Source organism: Bubalus kerabau, chromosome 4 (genome assembly GCF_029407905.1).
Source record: "Bubalus kerabau isolate K-KA32 ecotype Philippines breed swamp buffalo chromosome 4, PCC_UOA_SB_1v2, whole genome shotgun sequence".
Classification (NCBI taxonomy): Eukaryota; Metazoa; Chordata; class Mammalia; order Artiodactyla; family Bovidae; genus Bubalus; species Bubalus kerabau.
In genome coordinates, this window is record NC_073627.1 from 80518015 (window position 1) to 80538667 (window position 20653).

The following is a 20653-nucleotide window of genomic DNA, read 5'->3' on the forward strand; positions in this document are numbered from 1 at the left end:
TCATGGCTGCAGTCACCGTCTGCAGTGATTTTGGAGCCCAGAAAAATAAAGTCTGACACTGTTTCCACTGTTTCCCCATCTATTTGCCATGAAGTGATGGGACCGGATGCCATGATCTTCGTTTTCTGAATGTTGAGCTTTAAGCCAACTTTTTCACTCTCCTCTTTCACTTTCATCAAGAGGCTTTTGAGTTCCTCTTCCCTTTCTGCCATGAGGGTGGCGTCATCTGCATAGCTGAGGTTATGGACTTAGCAGCAGCAGCAGTGTCATAACACTGTAAATGATGTCCATGTTATTCAGTAGCATAAATTGCAGGGCACTGTTATTGTAAAATTAAAGGAAGTCTATGTTTTTCAGTCTGTGCTTTCAAGAAGCGTAAATTAAGTATAATGGATTTGTACACACACCTATCAGTATAGACTATATATGGAACTGAAAAATCCCCAGTGATCATGAAGAAATAGCTTCTGAAATCCACTTTCCCTCCTGAAACATGAGAACTTTAGCCTGTGTGGACTAAGAAAGAGGCTGATGCAGTGCAAGAGTTAAAGCCTAATTGCATTGCAGTATAATCAAAACCCCCTTACCAGCTTGAGCACTTCATGGGTTACATTATTGCTAGCCACAGTCTTGCTGAGTGAGTCATCCTAGGAATTTATGCATGTTTGTAAAATTATTTTCTGTTCATTGTCTCTTAGTTTTAGGAAGATTGGTAATTTTAACTAACAAGCTGTTGATATAAATTTTAAAATACCCCTGATGAGCAAAAGAGGGCAAAGTGACCTATGTCAAGTTTCCAATGTTATCATCTTTTTTTTATACTTATAAACACCAAGTAAAATGATACCATATCACTATGGTTATATCTTCCTAACAAAATATAATATGCTACTAAGCCCTAACTCATTTTTGCTGACTAATTCAAGCCATCTGCCAGTGAATCCAACAGTTATTTTTACATTGTTTGTTAATGAGAGTTGATGGACCATTTCATTTCTTTCTCTCTCAGAACAGCCTGAGAAGAGACCTTTTCAAAAATTTTGTTTTAAATGATGGAGCCTTCCTTGAACTGTAACTTAGAAAATACCAATAGATTTCTTCTTTGCCTTTTTAGAGCTCAGTGCTTCTATGACTTGTTGTAGATGTCATAAACCTGATCTGCTATGAGTGTTTTGAAATGGGTTCACTTTAGATAACATACTAGAGAAATTCAACATGGTGATACCTTTTTGTCACTAAATGTACTTTATATTTTAATCTGTTAAAAAATGTCTAGAAACAATTGCCATCCCCATTGTTTGATACATGAGAATCTGTTCTTGTGCAACGTTGAGTGTGCTTACATTTCTGTGTGGTGGGTTTATCTCCTTATCTGTATCAATTGGCATGACTTTCCCAAAGTATGGATTTTAGTTTCAATTTTCTCCAGATCACAGTATGAAATTGAATGATCTGAATCTTTACTGCCTCTGATATGGTTTGGGAATAATGTTTACATTAGGCATGAAAAGTGTAGCTGAGGTTGGCTGTCTAGGGTTCCAAAGTGTAGCTATATTTAAAGAAGGAAAATAACTCAAGTACTCTCAAAGGTATCACACATGGCCACTTGCTTATGGCATACTGAGAAAGCACCCTCTTGACCTTTAATAGTCTGTCATTCCTATTGTTTATCCTCTGATAAATGCATTTGGACTTGTCTAAGGAAGATCATAGACTACAGGTAGATGCTGGGAGAACAAGGGAATGTATTTCCTTGTTTGACAGTTCTAATAGGAACTGGAAGAAAGATGCTTGAGAAAATAAGTTAACTCATACTGAGTCCAGTAAAAAGCAATCATCTAGAAAGTCCTATATTTAATGTGGTGAGTGCAAAAGACTTAGTTGCTGCTGCTGCTGCTGCTAAGTCGCTTCAGTCATGTCCGACTCTGTGTGACCCCATAGACGGCAGCCCACCAGGCTCCCCCGTCCCTGGGATTCTCCAGGCAAGAACACTGGAGTGAGTTGCCATTTCCTTCTCCAATGCATGAAAGTGAAAAGTGAAAGTGAAGTCGCTCAGTCGTGTCCGACTCTTCACGACCCCATAGACTGTACCCTACCAGGCTCCTCCACCCCCAGGATTTTCCAGGCAAGAGTACTGGAATGGGTTACCATTGCCTTCTCCAAAAGACTTAGTTACTTAAATAATTTATATATGATCAGAAAAATGACATTCAGTCATCTCTAATTTCATATTCCTGTCTCTGACAGTAGATTATTAACAAATGCATGGTGAATATTTTGAAACTTCCAGGAAGCTTGCTGGTTTAGATGATGAACTGGTGAATTGTATAGGATGGTGGAATTCCTCGGGTGACAGTTTGAGCCAATCTAAGCAAAGGCCCAATTTTGAAGTCCTGAAGTGGATGAAAAAGTGTTGAAGTGAAGGAATGATAGAATATAAAGACCCATCATAATTCTGTATAATGAAAACATTGATGATATATGAGCCCCATTGGATTGGGTGTTGCAGATAATCTTGAATATCAGACCAACTTTTGAAGGTCAGGGGCGTGCCATCTTATAACCAGATGCCACAGAGCAAGTGGCTCTGGGCACTGGCAAGTGCCAGGTCTCTTAGGAGAATTGGTAAGGTCAGTAATCCTTTTCTTCTACAAGTAAAAGTTTAAGTTACACCACAGTCATACTGGCAGTTCCCTATTTCTCCTGCATTTATTTTGCATTAATTGTCATAATCATTATCTTCAGTTCAGTCGCTCGTGTCCGACTCTTTGTGACCCCATGGACTGCAGCACACCAGGCTTCCCCGTCCTTCACCAACTCCCAGAGTTTACTCAAACTCATATCCATTGAGTTGGTGATGCCATCCAACCATCTCATCCTCGGTCATCCCCTTCTCCTCCTGCCTTCAGTCTTTTCCAGCATCAGGGTCTTCTCCAATGAGTCAGTTCTTTGCATCAGGTGGCCAAAGAATTGGGAGTTTCAGCTTCAGCATCAGTATTCCCAATGAATATTCAGGACTGATTCCCTTTAGGAAATCATTATCTTAGGTCAGTATAAATTTCTGCCTTAAAAAAGAAAGAAAATTAAACTGGTGCTCTGTGACAACCTGCAGGGGTGGGATGGAACGGGAGGTGGAGGGAGGGAGGTTCAAGACGGAGGTAACACATGTATACCTATAGCTGATTCTTGCTGGTATATGGCAGAAATAAAAAATATTGTAAAGCAAATATCCTCTGATTAGAAATAATTTTTTAAAAATGAAAAGTATATAAATTAAATTATATATATTAATTGAAGGTGTTATCTTCCATTGGCCTTAAGACTACATGCTGGTGGTTTTTTTTTGTTTGTTTGTTTGTTTTCCTCTCTCTACTGCTCCTAGGATTCTCTTTCTTGTCTTTTGTTATAAACCCCATCAGTGGTGCAGGAGTCAGCACCCTGGACCTATCTTTACTCATCCTCATCCTTTTATCTCCCACTTTGATATGACTCTTTTCTTCAATCCTACCATAGCAATGAAGCCTGGCTCTGTGCATCTTACTGCCCATATTCACCCTCACCGTCATCCTTCAAGTTGGTAGCATCCATATGTTTTAGACTTGAATAACCTAAATCTTAGGTATTCCAGATGACTTAGTGAGTTTACCAGGTCATTTGCGGCAAAGCAAGGAATACAGTCCAAGAAATTCTGACTTCTAGATCATTGGAAAAGAAATCCAATCCTGACTCTATTACTCACTATCCACATGACAATGGAAATATCATACACCATCTGAGTCCAGGTTTTCTCATCTTTTAAAAAGGGATAATAATATCTCAGAACTTTACAGGTGAATGGCTGAATATGAGATAATACACATAACAGATCCTCAATAGAGAGCAATTCTGTTTGTTACAGTTGTTCGTGTTATTATGACCATACTATATTGTGTCTTTGCAGACCAAAAATTATGTTATTTTTGCCCCTGACTTCTTCTAAGATTTTGAATGCATTTCTTTTAACTATTTGACAAAATTCTAGAGGCAAGAGGCTATTGCCTTCTAAAACTGGGACTACAAATAATTATTGTTTCTGAAATAGGAGCTTTATCTATAGCAGATAAATTATGTAAATATGATTAGTATGGCATTTCTAGTACATTGTGAGAAAACTATGTTTTAGATGATGAAACCTAAGCACTTCATCTTTGGTTAGAAAAATTCCTCTCTATCTGCATGTCTAAATAAACTAACATGTTTTCATTTTGCTTTATGAGCAAAGGGCTTCATGAGGTAGATATTGCCATTAGCAATGCCCTAGTGGTCTTCCTGTGAAATCCTGCAGTCTGTGTGGGTTTGAAACACCTGGAATACTTTAAAGTTCTCAAATGAATGTTGAGTTTCAAAATGGCCAATGGAATGGTTTCCTGGTCTAGAAGCATTTTCTTTACTTGGCTTCCAGTACCCCCGACTCTCCAGCTGACCAGTCACATCAACCTGGTCTTTTTTGTCTCTTTTTTCACTCTTTGTTTTCTCTGGACCTCCTAGCACTGTTTCGCCCTCAGGCTTAGTGCTAAGACCTATTTTCTTCTGTTCCCCTTTCTTTTCTTTTTCCTTACCTCCCCTCCCCTTCCCTTTCCTTTCTTTCTCTTCTCTTTCCTTTATACCTGCACTGATTTCCTCAGTAAGCACATTACATGCCATTTTAAGAAATCCTAAGGATAGGCTAATGACTCATAAATATGTATCTCTGGCTCAAAATATCCCTTGATTTCCATATTTCTATATTTCAACTGCCTACTTAAAATGCCCAGTAGACATCCCAAACTCATTGTATACAAACGTGAGCTGTCAAGCTTCTAAACATACCCATATACACACACAAAAGAAGAAAAAAGAAAAGAAAAATTGTTGCTTTACATGCAGTCTGCTTCATGTCATTTAATGACATCTCCACCCATGGTTGTTTCAGACCAAAATCCTTCTTGAATCTTCTTTCGCCTTACCTCTGTCACTTCATTAGCAAATCCTTCCAACGCATCTTTGAAAATATATCCTAACGCCAGCCGTTTCTCATTATCCCTACTGCTACCACCCTGTGTCCTCCCCTGGATTATTACAGCAGCCTCTGACTGGTCTCCCTGCTTCTAACTTCTCCTCTTTATATACTTTTCTCAAAAGAAAAGCCAGAGTAATTGTGTTAGATCTCAAACCAGTCAGCTCAAAACCATGTAATGGCTCTTCATTTCTCTCAGGTCAAAAGCTAAAGACCTCCGATTCTGTTACCTTTTAGAAGTTACCGTCCTCTCATGCCCTTTCCTTCCTCGTTCTGACTCTGCTGCATCCGCAGCTGCCGGCACTGGGCACACCGCCTGTCTCTGCATTTGCTGGGCCTTTTGCTTGGAACCCTTCCTCAGGTGAAATATCTCTCCTCCCTTTGAAGACTTGGCTCAAATATTACCTTTTCAGTGAGGCATACATTAGCCACTCTCTGTAAAACTGACTCTTCTCTTAGGACTTTCAATACGCCTCGGTCTGCTTCTTTTACTTTTACCATAGTGTTGATTGTATTCTGCAAATACTTTCCTGATATGTTTATTATAATTTATTTATATTCCCCCACTAATATGTGATCCTTCCAAAGGAAGATACTTTTTGTCTTTTTGCACACATAAATAAAATCCATAATTAACTCGTTTCAATGAAAGAATGCATGTGTTATATCCTTGTGGTGCCACACTCTCTTCCATTTCTGACTTCTGACCAGAATCACTTTTCTTCCCTTGGGATAACATGTCTACTGAAAAATGTTATTACCCACAGGCATACCCCTTAATTACACTGTGTTACGATTTGGTAGTAACAAAGGGCTGATTTCTGTGTCTCCTTTTTTCAAGGTATCATCAGCTTTACTAAAATTGTGCTTTACAAGTCCGAATTAATGCAGATACCAAGAAACTAAGGATAATGTTTATATTCTCTATTTTGAAAGTGACACTAGCTATGGAATCATAAAAACATGAAGTTTTATACCTAAAAAGGATTCCTGAGATCTAATCCACTCCCTGAATTTATACTAAAGAAAGTTCAACTCATCCAAAGTTTATGTTTTACTTGTCTGTTACATGCTAAGACCTGTCATGGGCTTTGAAAATAGAAAAGTGAGAGTGACATTATTTTTTAACCTTCCAAAAACTTCTGGTCTTACAGTTTCTCTGTTTCCTCTTGCAGTGCAATTTCTACTTTAATGGGAAACACTTGAGGAAGCCCTGCTTGAGATTTAGACTTGGAAAAGTGATTTGGGACCAACTGTGCTTGTCCATCCCCTAGTCCACAGTAACAGGATGAAAGAGGAAGCAGGCTTTAACAGAGCAAAAGGAGAGGCAACCCACCCCCTCCAGTATTTGAAAGGAAGTATCGTCATAGTCAGCTTCCAGAGCAAGAGTTCATCATGGCAGTTTTCTCCAAGTCTAAAGGATTTATTTAATTCAATTATGTTTTCATCAATAGCATATTGACAGCTGTTCTGTGATTTATGGCATGTCTGTTAAATGTTGCAAAGTGGTCTGATCTTATAATATTGATCTTATCAGTCCATTGCAATATTTAGGTAAAAGTATGACTGACAATGCTATTTGGGGTGTCAAAGTAGTATAAACTTGAGAGTTTAATCCAGCTTTGAATTTGGTGAATGTGACCTCACTAATACATTTATATTATTTGCATAAAGCAATGCAGTGTATATTTCAAATAATCTTAGGGTTTTGATAAATCTTTATTACTAAAACTTATTGGAAAATGTTGCACAAGTTGCCTTTTTTAATTCCCTCTCTTTCCCCTGCCCCCTCCCTCTATTTCCTTGTCTCTCTGTGTAAGGTAAAGAGTTAAAACAGAGGAAACAGTGTATCCACACATCTTACATTTTGAGTGGTATGAAAACACTGGTTCCCTTCATGTCTGTCAGAAATAAATCCTAACCCTCTGTGACAGGACTGTGTACTCGAGTTATAAGCTTTTTCTCTTAGGTCTCCACAGCTAACTCTGACTAATAGTCAATCTTGTTGCCAAGGGGAATAGAAGGTGATAAAGCATACTTAGATGATGTAGGTGGCGAGGAGTCAGGAATTCAATAGTAATCACCTGACCAGCCATGCGGTTACATGGCTTCTCTCTCTGAAGAAGGTGACTGAAATGTAGAGGAATGCCCCAGGTCACCTCTGGGTTTATCGTCCTCACATTCACATCCAGAAATGAAACAAGAATTCATTCCTTCTACTGCAGTGTTCCCTTTTCACTCAGTCCCTCAGGAACTGGTTCTTGGCCTAGTGGTGGGTGGAATCATTTCTGTCCTCCAACACTGATTTTCCTTTCCGTATTTCTTCAGTTAATTTCTTTAGGCTCTAAGTCATGCCATTTTCTTAAGTCAGTAAAAAATAATTATTTGGGAACCGTGTTCGGTATAAGAACAAGGCTAAGCCTCAACTTGGAGTGTGAAATTAGGACACTGTTTTTCACGTGGAATTGCACACGGCAAGTGACCGGGACCTGGCTCTGGGAGCTCAGGTGATAGAAGATTTTCACTGTGAGGTGGTAGGCATTGGAGACTAGGTCCAGCCCCACAGCAAAAAGGCTCTATGGGCATGGAAGTTCTCCCTGAGCCTCATTGTTTTCTTTTGTAAAATGAGTAAAATCTTGAAGAACAATGCTCATAACAAGCCCTGGACATATATTCAACTCCCAATATATGTTAGTTCCTGAGTTCCTTAGGGTCAAGGGAGGACTCAATTGGATGAATCAGTAAGCAGGGATAGTTAAAAGTATTCCCCTAGAGAGGCATCTAGATAGAGAAAGGGAAGGACAGTGCAGTTTATTTTTCTTCTCATATAGTTCTGCTTTTGAGAAGAAAAATTCTGCTTTAAGAATTCTTTAAAATTTTTTCTTTAAGAATTCTTCTTACGATTGAAAACAGTTTGTCCTAAGAATTCTCCTTTACCTTTCCAAGATACGCTAAGCTCCCTCCTGGGAAGCGATGTGGTACACCACGAAACATACACACCTGCACAGACTTAGTGCTACAAGTCACGATACTTAGATTTTTTACCCCTGCCTCTGTTACGGGCTTGATATCTCCATGCATCAGTTTAGTTATTAAACAGAAATGATCCAGCTGAGAGAGCAGCCCTGACATGTACATACCATCATGGGTAAAATGATAGCTAGTGGGAAGCTGCTCTAAAGCACAGAGAGCTCACCTCGGTGCTCTGTGATGGTCTAGGAGAGTGGGATTTGTGGGGGGCGAGGGGAGGTTGGAGGGATATCCGAAAGGGAGAGGATATATGTATACATACCACTGATTCACTTTGCTGTACAGCAGAAACTAACGCAACATTGTAAAGCAACTAGACTCCAATAAAAAAAAATTTTTTTTAAAGAAAAAAGTAAGAATGATTCTGTGCACTTCACACAGGGATTTTGAGGATTAAGATAGCAGCAGCACATGACGGCTACTTACTCAAGCGTTCATATTGACTCCTATCCTGCTTTATGTGGAAAAAAAAATCTCTGCCTACTGGACAGAGTTGATCTGCAGATCGTATTAATTACATGTGTGGAAGCATTTGGAAAAGAGTCTACCTCTAAGGAATAACAGCACTATTTGATATCATCATGCGATCCTCTGACCATTTGTTCATAGTCTTTGAAAGGCAATAGGAGACCTTGATTCTTATGCTGCTTCTCAACTTCCATTGTAGTTGTACTTTTTTATTAAACTACTTTCCATGCTCTAATCATTTTATCTGATGTCTTGATTTTACAGGATAAGGACAGTCAGCAGAAGCTTGAGAGCAAATAACCTCTCATTCTCAACTTTTATATCAAGAAGACTTTAGGGCTTTACTAATCAGCTTCTGTCTGGACTCTGGAGAAGGTGCTGAAAGGGGAGTTTCCATCTCTTCAGAGATGACCTAAATCGATATGTCTGTGGAGCTGAGCTCCTGTAGACACACAGTGGGATAAAGCTGGGAGTCAGTCAGACTGGCTTTGGAAGCTTCAAGTTTTGTTTTGTACATAGTGTCTAGAGAAATTCATACTTAGATTTATTTCCTGCATGTAACCCTTATGAAGATAGTCACGGCTGAGAATTGCTCCACCAAATGGGTATTTTTATTTATATTTATTTACAAGTTTTTTGTTCTCGTACATTGTTACTTATTATTTGATCAGGGGAGAGTGATCATTACTTCCAGTTGGTAAGGACATTGCATAAAAATTTAAGTTGTTTTTAGGTAATACTGATCAAACAAGGCAGCCCCAGTGATTAAAAAAGAAATAGTGGTTGGGTTGTTCTCATTAATTTGATTAACTTTAGGTTAAGCAGGAAAGCTGCTGTTTTGACCCTCATTGAGTAAGTATTTTTTAATGCGCATTGATAAATTTTCTTTACATCAGAAGAATGGTGTAATAGTAGTTGTCATTAAATCATCTCATTACAAAACTTGCAATGACACAGAATCATAATTCTGAACACGAATGCTCGTTGTCCAATGATTTAAGTATGCAGCAGGCTGGAATGAGTATTTCCTTAAGCTTCAGTATATTTTGAAATTTGCTTTTCTTTTGATATTTTCTTGAAATAAAATTTCAATATTAGCTTTTCCTTGAAAAAGAAGAGGGCAAGATAGATTTATGTTCCCATTGATTGACTTGGATATTCTGATTTGAATACTCTGGTTGGAATAAAAATATTCAGTCACATTTTTATGTAAATATTTTATCATTGACTCTTCACTTAGAGGCAAAGTTAACTCTTGAATTCGTATGTTAAATAATGACTTAATTAAATATAATCTGAAATCTACTTTCTTGTTAGTTGGCAAATATGACATTTTTACTCTTTAACTGTTTTTGATGCACCAAATGACAATTTATCTCCAAAAGAGACAGGATTTCACTGTCTTATACCTTATTTTTAAAATTTGTATTCTTTATCATCTTGGTCTGTTCAGGCTACCATAAAAAATTCTGTAAACTCAGTGGCTTACAAAAAATAGAAATGTATTTCTCATTGTTCTGAAGGTTGTGATGTCCATGATAATGGTGCCAACAGGTTTGATGTGTGGTGAGAGCTCATTTGCTCCTGGATGGCCATGTTCTCACTGGTACCTTACCTCAAGGAAGGGACTAGGGACCTTTGTGTGGTCTGTTTTGTAAGGGCATGAATCCCATTCATGAAGGGTCTACTTTCATAGGCTAATCACCTCCCAGAGGCACCACTGCTAATTCCATCATTTTCAGGGTTTGGATTTTATCTCATGAATTTTAAGGAAACACAAACATTCAGAACATGCTATTGATTGTAAGTGGAAAGCTCAGTTGAGACATCAGTGTTATCAAGAAATAGAAGTCCCAAAACTGTACCGAAAACATCTTCTTCTTCCCAGTTGCCTCCTGTTCCTATCCCAAACCACTGCTCATTTATAGTTCATAGCAACTCTACTCAATTTACCTGAAATTCAACTTTTTACCTTTTTCTCTAAACGAGGGATTAGAGAAAACTAGCATTTACCCCAGAATGAATCTCACCAGTTTCTCTACTCTGTTTCCTCCAATCCAACCCTATAGATACTATCATGGGTCAGAGTCCCAAAATGTCTCTTTTGATCTGTGGCAGGTTTTCCTAACTAGTTACCTTGTCTCTGAAATGATCTATTTAAAGCAAGAATCTGACCATGTCGCTCCTTGCTTAAACCTCCTCACAATTTCTCATTTCTAGAGAAAAGTGTCCAAGTTTCTTAATAGAATACATCAGGTTCTCAATCATCTTGCCCTGCCTATCTGTCCTTCACATCTTTCTTATCTCAGACTAGCTAGGAAAAGCTGAAGTGCTTAGGAGCTTCATGTGACTCATGATGCATCTTGCTTCAATTTTTTTGCTAAAATCCTTGCTCTGGGAAAATCACCCTATACCTTTATCCTTTGGGCTTCCCTAGTGGCTCTGTGGTAAAGAATCTACCTGCCAATGCAGGAGTTACAGAGACGTGGATTCGATCCTTGAGTCAGGAAAATCTCCTGGAGGAGGACATGGCAACCCACTCCAGTAATCTTTTCCTGGAAATCCCATGGGCAAAGGAGCCTGGCAGGCTACAGTTGGTGAGGTCACGAAAGTGTCAGACGTGAGTGAGAGACTAAACAAAAACCTTTATCCTTAGTCAGCTCCTGATTAGATTTTAAGGTTGGGCTCATACACAACTGTAGGAAGCGTTCCCTGGCGAATTTCCTCTGCTCTTCATAGATACTGGCAACTGGGTTAGGTGCCCTTTTCTGTTCTCCAATAATGACACAGTATACTTCTATATAATTTCCAAACTGAGTGTTATATCGACCTAATTGTCCTTCACTGCATGAGCTCTTTGAAATGATTTGTTTAATTTTGGTTTCCAGCACCCGGCAGAGTATCTGAGCAGAGTAGATACTGAATAAATCTGTTGACTGAATGAAGATAATAAGGTGAATGTCCCTAGGAAGCCTTCAAATATGTCTGGATCACATTTATTCATTAGTTACATACATGTGCTCCAGAAAGAGTTTCTGTGTAGGTTAGAACATGGGATGAATAGCACCCACTTTACTTTGGATTTGCAGATTCCTTGGTTTTTCTCCAAACTATAGGTATAGAAGCAGGTAAAGGGTGAGAATACTGGTCTTTGACCACATAGTCTTGTTTTAATGATCTGTAGCATTAATTAGGGGTATTATAACAAATAAATAATAAATATTTTCCTGTAATAGCAAATGGGATAATTAGGATTTCCTAATACTTAGGTAGAATTTGGCATCATCCTGACTCATTATTGAAAAGGTTATAATATCATCTGCTGCTGCTGCTAAGTCGCTTCAGTCATGTCCGACTCTGTGTGACCCCATAGACGGCAGCCCACCAGGCTCCCCCGTCCCTGGGATTCTCCACCAAGAACACTGGAGTGGGTTGCCATATAGTCTCCCTGGATCCCTGTCATCTAATCAATGCCATGATCAATCTATAGGCATTTAGAGTCATTTTTATGTGCCTAGGGCAGTGCCAGGAGTTCAAATGAGTAAAATTCCAGCAGTAGGCTTGAGCATGATATCATAAATGAGTGGGTAAATCATTTTAAGGAAAGTAAATAGAGTATGTTTAGGATTAATATAAGATAAGATGTAAAGTAAGATAAGGAGAATGGGCTCCACTAAGGAGTCTTTAGAAGACTTGGCAGATAATTAAAATGATGTGACACAACAACTAAAATTCTTATAATGAAATATGAGAATAAATAGCAGGATGCAGAATTGTATATAATGGATGGATAAATGATGAACAAAATATAATAAATGTTGATGTAAAATGTAGTTCTTTGTATATGGGTGTTTACTGTAAAATTCCTTAACTTTTCTCTATGCTTGAAAACTTTCAGAGTAAAATATTTGAAAATTTGCATGCACGTGATAATTGCAGTTATCTGTTAAGCACATGAGAAGGAAAAACTGGAATTCAATGACATGAATGGGTATTTGTGTTAATTAAAATATTAGACATTTATTTTTCTTGGTTTTTATGTGTTGAGTTCAGAAATAAATTCTTGGCCAAAATATAAGAGAGGGAAAACTTGGATATTTACTGCCTGCATGAACTTAGATAAATTATTTAGTCTTAATTTCTCTAAAACTCAGTTTTCTCTTTAGTAAACTGTGAATAAAACTACTGGCATCTTCCTGAGGCTGCTGTGAGGACTGAATGTTTTTATAGGTGCAGTGCGTACGTAAGGTAGGACTTGGTGCTGGTGGTGGTTTAGTCTGTCAGTCGTGTCCGATTCTGCGGCCCCACGGACTGTAGCCTGCCAGGCTCCTCTGCCCATGTGATTCTCCAGCCAAGAATACTGGAGTGAGTTGCCATTTCTTTCTCCAGGGGATCTTCCTGACCCACGGATTGAACCCTGGCTCTCCTACATTGCAGGCAGACTCTTTACCAACTGAGCTATGAGGGAAGCCCCAAGATAGGACTTAGTTCTTAGTAAATATTAGTTAATATTTTAAAGAAATGACATCTTAGGAAATAATTACTATACAGATAGCTCTGCTCTACCCTGCATATTGTGTTGTTAAGTAGGTGATACATTCTTTAATCCTTGGAACCAGATGTTCTTTTTTTTAAATGAATTTTTTCCTAAAATGTATTTTTTTTTTCTCCTTAAGCTTGTTACATATTTGAAGAGCTTGGGAAAGAGACTTCGAAGTTAATGGTAGAGAGAAAGCAGGCATTGGAGGAAGTCAGAAGGAGCATTAAGTTTACCACTGAGCACCCTTTGATCCTGCTGCTTTAGAGAACAAAACAGAGGTTCCTTGCTGTTAGCCTATTACCACTCCCTGGGGAAAGAACCTGATCAGGAATGAGACACTCTACAGTAAAGCAAAGCATGGAAAATGAAGCATCTCTTGAGGTTCAGTGACAGGCTTTGGGCTGCCATTGATTTCTTCACCTTGAGCAACGGCTGGAGTCTGTGTAAATTCAGCACAGAGCTCTCCATGCAGTTGTTTATATTTCCACTGTATGGACTTTTCATTAGAGAAGGCTCATTTTCTCTTTCTGGGCCATGTGTACAATGAGATGATAAACAGCTCCACTGGGTTTGGAGGAGATTCTAAGATTATAAATTGTGGATTTAAGTCCATATCCTATCTTTTCCTGTGCCCAAAGGAAAGGATATGGAGGATCCCTTTGACGCATTTCCTCCTTCTTCATAAACATGTAACGTATAATCATGGACTGCCTTTTATGGATTGTTTTACAAGGATTCCCTGGCCATGAAATCCTGAACCAGATGTGTCCCGAATGCAGAAATTGCCAGACACTGCCAGAGGCAGAGGAGTCCTCATTTGGTGGTTGGGATCTAGAAAGCCAAAGGCTGTTTTCCAGGATGACAAAATGAGGAAGGGGAAGATAGACCTGTGTGCATTGTGCGCTCAGCCCATTCTTGCCACAGACCAGACTCCTGCTAGGGGTTGTCAGATTGAACCTACAGCATTATGCATGCCTCAGTTACACCTAACTTGATAGGATATAGTGGGTTTGTGATATTAGCAGTATCTGAACACTTCCTAGACAATAGATTTGAGTACGGTCTTACTCATTTTTTGATTTCTTGTCTTCCCTTAAAGACAAACATGCAGCTTCTTCCATTCATCTATACCTGAAGGTTAGTGACTGACATGAAAACTCACATAAAGGTGTATAGGGTGAATGAATAAATGAATGAATGAAAGGCTTAGTGTTTCAATTATTACATCAACATATTCTAGAAATATAGCACATTCTGATAATTCAGCCATCATTATTTCACATAAAAATTCTTTTGGAATACTGAACTTAAAAGTGGTCTTCTTGAATAGAGATGCAGACATAGAGAACAGACTTTGAACACAGTGGGGGAAGGATAGGATGGGACGACTTGAGACAGTAGCATTGACATATGTACACCACCATGTGTAAAATGGATAGCCAGAGGGAAGCTGCTCTATGGGCACAGAGCTCAACCTGGTGCTCTGTGACAACCCAGAGGGGTGAGATGGGGTGGGAGGTAGGGGGAGCTTCAGGAGAGGAAACATACGTGTATTTGTGGCTGATTCATGTTGTTGTATAGCAGAAGCCAACACAATATTGTAAAGCCATTACTCTCCAATTAAAAATAAATTTTAAAAAATGTAAAAAAAAAAAAGGGCCTTCTGGTAATCCATTTATAAGTTAGATTTACCTATATATTTTTGGAAATGATAGCTTACCAATTATGAATGTAATGTATGCCTATTACCAACAAAAGACCATACTAAATATTTTTTAAATGACAATTACTGTTTTGCATAACTACAAATGACTACAGTTAACATTTTGGTATATGTCTGTACTTTCTTCTATACTTTATGCACACATATACATTTTTAATAGCATAATTTTCTAAGTAATGAATGTGCTATGATTCATTTTAACCAATCCCTGACTGATGAACAGTTAAATTGCTTCTACTTTTTTGCTGTCTTTTATAATTAAAAGTAAATATGATTTTAGTCAAATTTCTGCATATATAAAGAATATATTCACTAATGCAGAATTTCTATGTACTTTTTTCCTCTACAAAGAATATATCTCTTACTTTTGAGTCTGATTAGTTTGAAAAATCTAATTCATTTATGCCAAATATCTTAATACCAGCACTAAAGATAAAAAATTCAGTTGTTTCAAATATAAAATTTAGCATTGAAAATATCCTTGGAGGAGCATGTCTATTATTATCGTTGAGATGTACGCTATATTTACCCACATGGTTATTGCCATCACATAATCGCAGCATTTAGAGTTTGGTATATATTAAAAATCTGAGCTCTAACATTCAAAATGTCTTCTATCTTTCACTACTCTAGATGACATATATACTCGTTCAGGTTTTGGAAATTGCCGTTACGTGGTAGACCTTTGTAAATAAATAATCAAACAACTCTGTTGCTTTTCAAAATGTGGCGGAAACTGGGAAACTAATTGTTCACATATGTGTGTGTGTATACACATGCATGCAAAAAGCATAGGAAATAGCAACTTAATAATAGACTGAATCTCAGGATTCATTGTTCAGTGTATGTGCGAGAGACAAAGAAGAAAGGAGGGAAAGGGGGAGGATGGAGAGAACGTGAACATAAATAATGAGGACATTTAGTTGCTTGTCTCTTGAGGCTCACTGGAAAAGAACTCACCTGGCAAAAACAGGAGACGTAGGTCCCATCCCTGGGCCGGCAAGATCCCCTGGAGGAGAGGGCGGCAACCCACTCCAGTATTCTTCCTGGAGAATCCCATGGACAGAGGAGCCCAGTGGGCTCCGGTCCGGGGGGTCGCAGAGTCGGACATGACTGAGTGTGTGAGCGTGATGAAAGGTTATGTATCTGGTCAGATCTACCTAGTATTTTGAAGGACATTCTCCTCACACGGGAGAGGCTGTATGCATTCTAACAGGAAATCCCCTGCATAGAAGCCTTCCAGCTTCGAACTTTGAGAGATGCGAGCGTGTGTTCCATCGGTGTCAGGCATGGGCGCTGCTGCAGCTTGCCCTCCGTCTCCTGTTGCTAATGATCCTTCAGCTCTACCGTCTCCCCCTCCTCTCCCTCCTCCGGTCAGTAACTCCGCTTCTTGCCTGTTCACTCGATGCCGCCCCTGTATCCCAGCTGTTGTATCGCACCGCTGTAGTTTTCAAGATACTGTACCATAAGATTAAAATTGTTTTCTGTGTTTGTTTTTATGTATTATCTGTGTGGAAAGCGTTATGAACCTATTACATTATAGTACTATATAGCCGATTGTGGTAGTTGGGTACCAGGCTAACTTTGTGGGACTTAACGAACAAATTGGACTTAGGAATGCCCTCTCACAATGGAACTCATTCATATATAGGGGACTTCTTCTCTAAGGCATCTGCACCTCTCTCTCCAGTGCCTCAGGAGATCTTTTTGGGTTCCTCTTGCTGTCCTTTCACACTTTGCTGCATTGTACTTTCTGTACTCCCATTGTCTGAACTCACGAGTTGTCTTTGCTTCCATTGTTGGATCTCATGTGTTGTCTTCTTGCCTAGATTATAATGACAGCTCGATTCTTTATTACAGGATCACCATTAAACAGAATCTGAAGGTTTTCCTTATCTCTGCATCCTACCACCAAGGCCAATTCTATCACAATGTTTAGACTCAACTGTAGCTCCCAGGACCCAAGCCATATTAAATACAGAGGCTACAGACAGATTGCATGACATGGGCCTTAATGTTTGGTCTTTTATTTATTTTTTTAAACTGTCATGTGTCTTGGAGGAGGAAATGCCAGCCCACTGCAATATTCTTTCTGGGAATATCCCACAGTAGCCTACAGTAGCCTGCCAGGCTTCTCTGTCCATGGGGTCCTAAAGAGTTAGACATGAATGAACAGCATTGATTACATTGTATCAAAAATAATTAGCAATGGAGCAGCATCGTTAAGAATTTAGACTCTGGAACCAGACAGGCCTAGATTTGATTACAGGATCTGCCACTTAAAAGGAGTGTGTCTTTGAGAAAGCTTATATATTCTGAGTTTGAGTTTTTCCAGTGATTAAAATGGCTATGATAGTCGCACCAGACTCATAGGCTAATTATAGGTATTAAGATGCTAGAAGAACTTAGCACATTGCTTAGAACAAAACAGGTACTTAATAAATGATCAGTAGCATCTTTATTTCTATTCAAATTGGTGAAATTTGGATTATGGTGGTAAGTGGAAATTCTAAGGCAAAGTGATTTATGAATGTGGTCTTCCCTAAATGTTAAAATCTTTAGGTAAATCTTATTTTCCCAGACTCACCTCCGTTGTGTGATTTGGGATCTTTTCACATAAAGTGATACAACCAATCAAAACAACAAAAAATGTGAAAAAGTAGTTTGTACCCTGAAAATGGAAGCTGCTATACTTGTATAAACTCACAGTTTATCCTCTAAAGCTTAACAGTATAGGGAGATGGATAAGCATGGACTTAATTATTGCTACCTGGAATTGGGAAGCCTCACTTATAAAAAGGCAGACAATAGTCAAACTAGAATCATAAACTTTAGGAGAATCTAGGGAATGCTGAGCTTAAAGGAGAAACATAGCCATAAGATAAAACAATAACATTTACTTCAGGCACAGCATTTTCTTCCTGGTTTTCTTCCAAGGTAAAGCTTTCTGATTCTGCCAGATTTCACTTGCACGCATGTGTATATGTTGCAATTTGGCATTACACTGCTTGGTGGGTGGTAGCTCATTTCTGTGATCCTCCTTTTGCTCCTTGATCTTTGCAAAAGAAAATTTCCCCTTATGCTCGTTGACCTAGAAATTAAGTGGTGGTAAGTAAAGGGTGCCTCCCAGGGAATGCTTCACTCACACAGTATTTTAATATGATGCTTACTGCATCCAGAATATGAATCATGGGCCATTCTCCATGGCCTTCAGCCACTGGCTCCTGAATCTGCTTACTCTAAACACCTGAAATACAGAATCAGCTAGAGCTATTTTAGGACAAAATCCCATTTGGTTCTATGGTATTAAACAGCTCCTCTGCTTGGAATTACAGAATCCCGATGTCATAAGGGATTTCAGGGAGCACCAAATTCAGCATTTCCCAAACTGTGTTCAGAGTAATGCAGTCATCCCAAGAAATGGTAGTGTGAAAGGAAGAGGAGACTCTGTGCTCAAACAAGTTATACATTATTTAAAGTTGTCATTGTTGGATCCTCATAATGTTTATTATTATAAGGGTACTCTGAATCTCAAATAAGATTCAGAGACTGTACAGTATTTTCCAAATTTCAGTATATGAGTTGTTTTAGAATCTTCTGGTGCACAGGCCTTATGAAGAATGGTTTGGGAAATAGCACTGTGGTTCCAGGACTCCTAGTGGCTCAGACAGTAAAGAATCTGCCTGTGATGCGGGAGACCTGGGTTTGATCCCTGGGTCAGAAGATCCCCTGGAGGAGGAAATGACAATCCACTCCAATATTCTTGCCAGGAGAATCCCATGGAGATAAGAGTCTGGTAGGCTACAGTCCATATGGTTGGTCGCAAAGATTTGGATACAACTGAGCAACTGACACTTTCTTTTCACCTCATGACTTTACAGATAAAGAAACAGTGTGAGTGTCAAGACAAAGCCTATAATTTTAGTAAAAGGAAAATCAGGTCCCAGTTAGAAAGTATTAAAAACTCGCCAGAATAGGCAGGAACACATGTTTTAGAAATCTCACTTTATTGTTTGACATCAGAACAGCTGACACTGATAGACATTACATGTTCCCAGTGCATTTTCTTCCATTTTACCCAGAGTTACATACAGTCTCTTACAGCCCAAAGTGTCCCTGAAGGTACCAGATGCCAAGACACCTTTTGTTTCCATAGTGGAGAACAGCAGCTCAGAACTACCATGTTCTTGTTATGGACTGATTTGAGACCTCAAAGTATTCACCATGACCCCTTGATCATCTCTTGCATTGTGAACACTAACAGTGACATAGAGTCACTTCATCTTTTAACCACTGCTTGAATTATTCACTTATCATGAATATAGCACTGCATCTCTCCTAATATTTCACAATAATAGTGTAAAGACTTAGGAAAGAGTTCTTTTTGACTTTGTATTTAAAGGCCAAGTGGATCTTTACTGTGTTTTTAGTAATCTGGACGTGAGAGTATGGTAGAGAAGATCAGTGCTCAGCTTAGGAAGAATTAATGCTTTCTCATCTCAGACACAGGAAGCCATGCATTGTTATGGTTAGGGGGAAAATTATATGTTGAAGTCTCTTTCTTTTTATATACGCTAGGTTTCTCCAGGCCATGCCCATTTGAGTGTGTAAGTGGCAAAGTAAAAGCACTGACAATGTATTTTAAGCACCAGGCCCCTCTCCTCCTTCCTGCACATGCAAAGATCTGTCCTCATTCAGTGCGGGGCATCTCTGACTACTTCCATCAGCAATCTGTGGCTTCCAGGTCATGGCAGAAGGGAAGGGAAACCTTCCATACTATACACACGGGTGCACACCCACATATATTACAATTCTAGGGCTACCTACTTGTCAAAAACGTGTCATATAATTTAACCTCAAGTTCAGTTCTCCATCCATAAAGTGGATCTAATATGCTCCCTTTTCAGAAAGTTTATGAATAGTAAATAGAATAAAATATGGAAAGATAATAACACACTATAAGAACTCAATAAACGTTTGCACCCTTTATTAACCTAAATTTTGTGCTAACCATACCTGTTCCATAGAGATTTTTGAAGATTAAATAATAAAATATATGAAAACATCTCAAGGGATGTTAGATTCTTTCATCCTCCAATCTAAAATTAAAAGTGAAAGTCACTCAGTTGTGTCTGACTCTTTGCGACCCCATGGACTGTAGCCCACCAGGATCCTCTGTCCATGGAACTCTCCAGGCAAGAAGATTCCCTTCTCCAGGGGATCTTCCCCACCCAGGTATTGAACCTGGGTCTCCTGCATTTCAGGCAGATTCTTTGCCATCTGAGCCACCAGGGAAGCTCTTAAAATATATGTTCTATTACAGAGTCTGTCTGGGAAGATAGCTGCTACTGCTGCTAAGTCGCTTCAGTCGTGTCCGACTCTGTGCGACCCCATAGACAGCAGCCCACCAGGCTCCCCCGTCCCTGGGATTCTCCAGGCAAGAACACTGGAGTGGGTTGCCATTTCCTTCTCCAATGCATGAAAGTGAAAAGTGAAAGTGAAGTCGCTCAGTCGTGTCCGACCCTTAGCATGGACTGCAGCCTACCAGGCTCCTCCGTCCATGGGATTTTCCAGGCAAGAGTACTGGAGTGGGGTGCCATTGCCTTCTCCACTGGGAAGATAGAAGCCACCCCTATTGTTTTAACACAGAAAAAGTAAAATAAAGGAGAAGTTAAATACCTGCTGGGGAACTGAAATAGAAAGAGCTATATAGAGACATTATCTATAGAAAGAAGCTCTACCTTTAGGGTTTGGGGAATTAAAGGAAAAATTGAGGTTACTAGGAGCTTTCAAGAGGGAGCTTCTGGTTCTGAGGTCCATATTTCTTGGAGGCAGTGCTGTGCAACCAGTGATGGTG

General features: G+C 39.1%; 1 long non-coding RNA gene across 7 annotated transcripts in view; it reads left to right on the plus strand.

The window, feature by feature from the left end:
• Window positions 1–20653, plus strand: part of LOC129649879 (uncharacterized) — a 430734-nt gene that overhangs the window by 267427 nt on the left and 142654 nt on the right. Inside the window, exon 4 of one of the 7 annotated variants that reach the window (XR_008713361.1) lies at window positions 12700–12781. The exons of the other annotated variants lie outside the window; for them this stretch is intronic. This is a non-coding gene — a long non-coding RNA (uncharacterized LOC129649879). The remainder of the gene's footprint in view (window positions 1–12699; window positions 12782–20653) is intronic. 7 annotated transcript variants of the gene reach the window in all.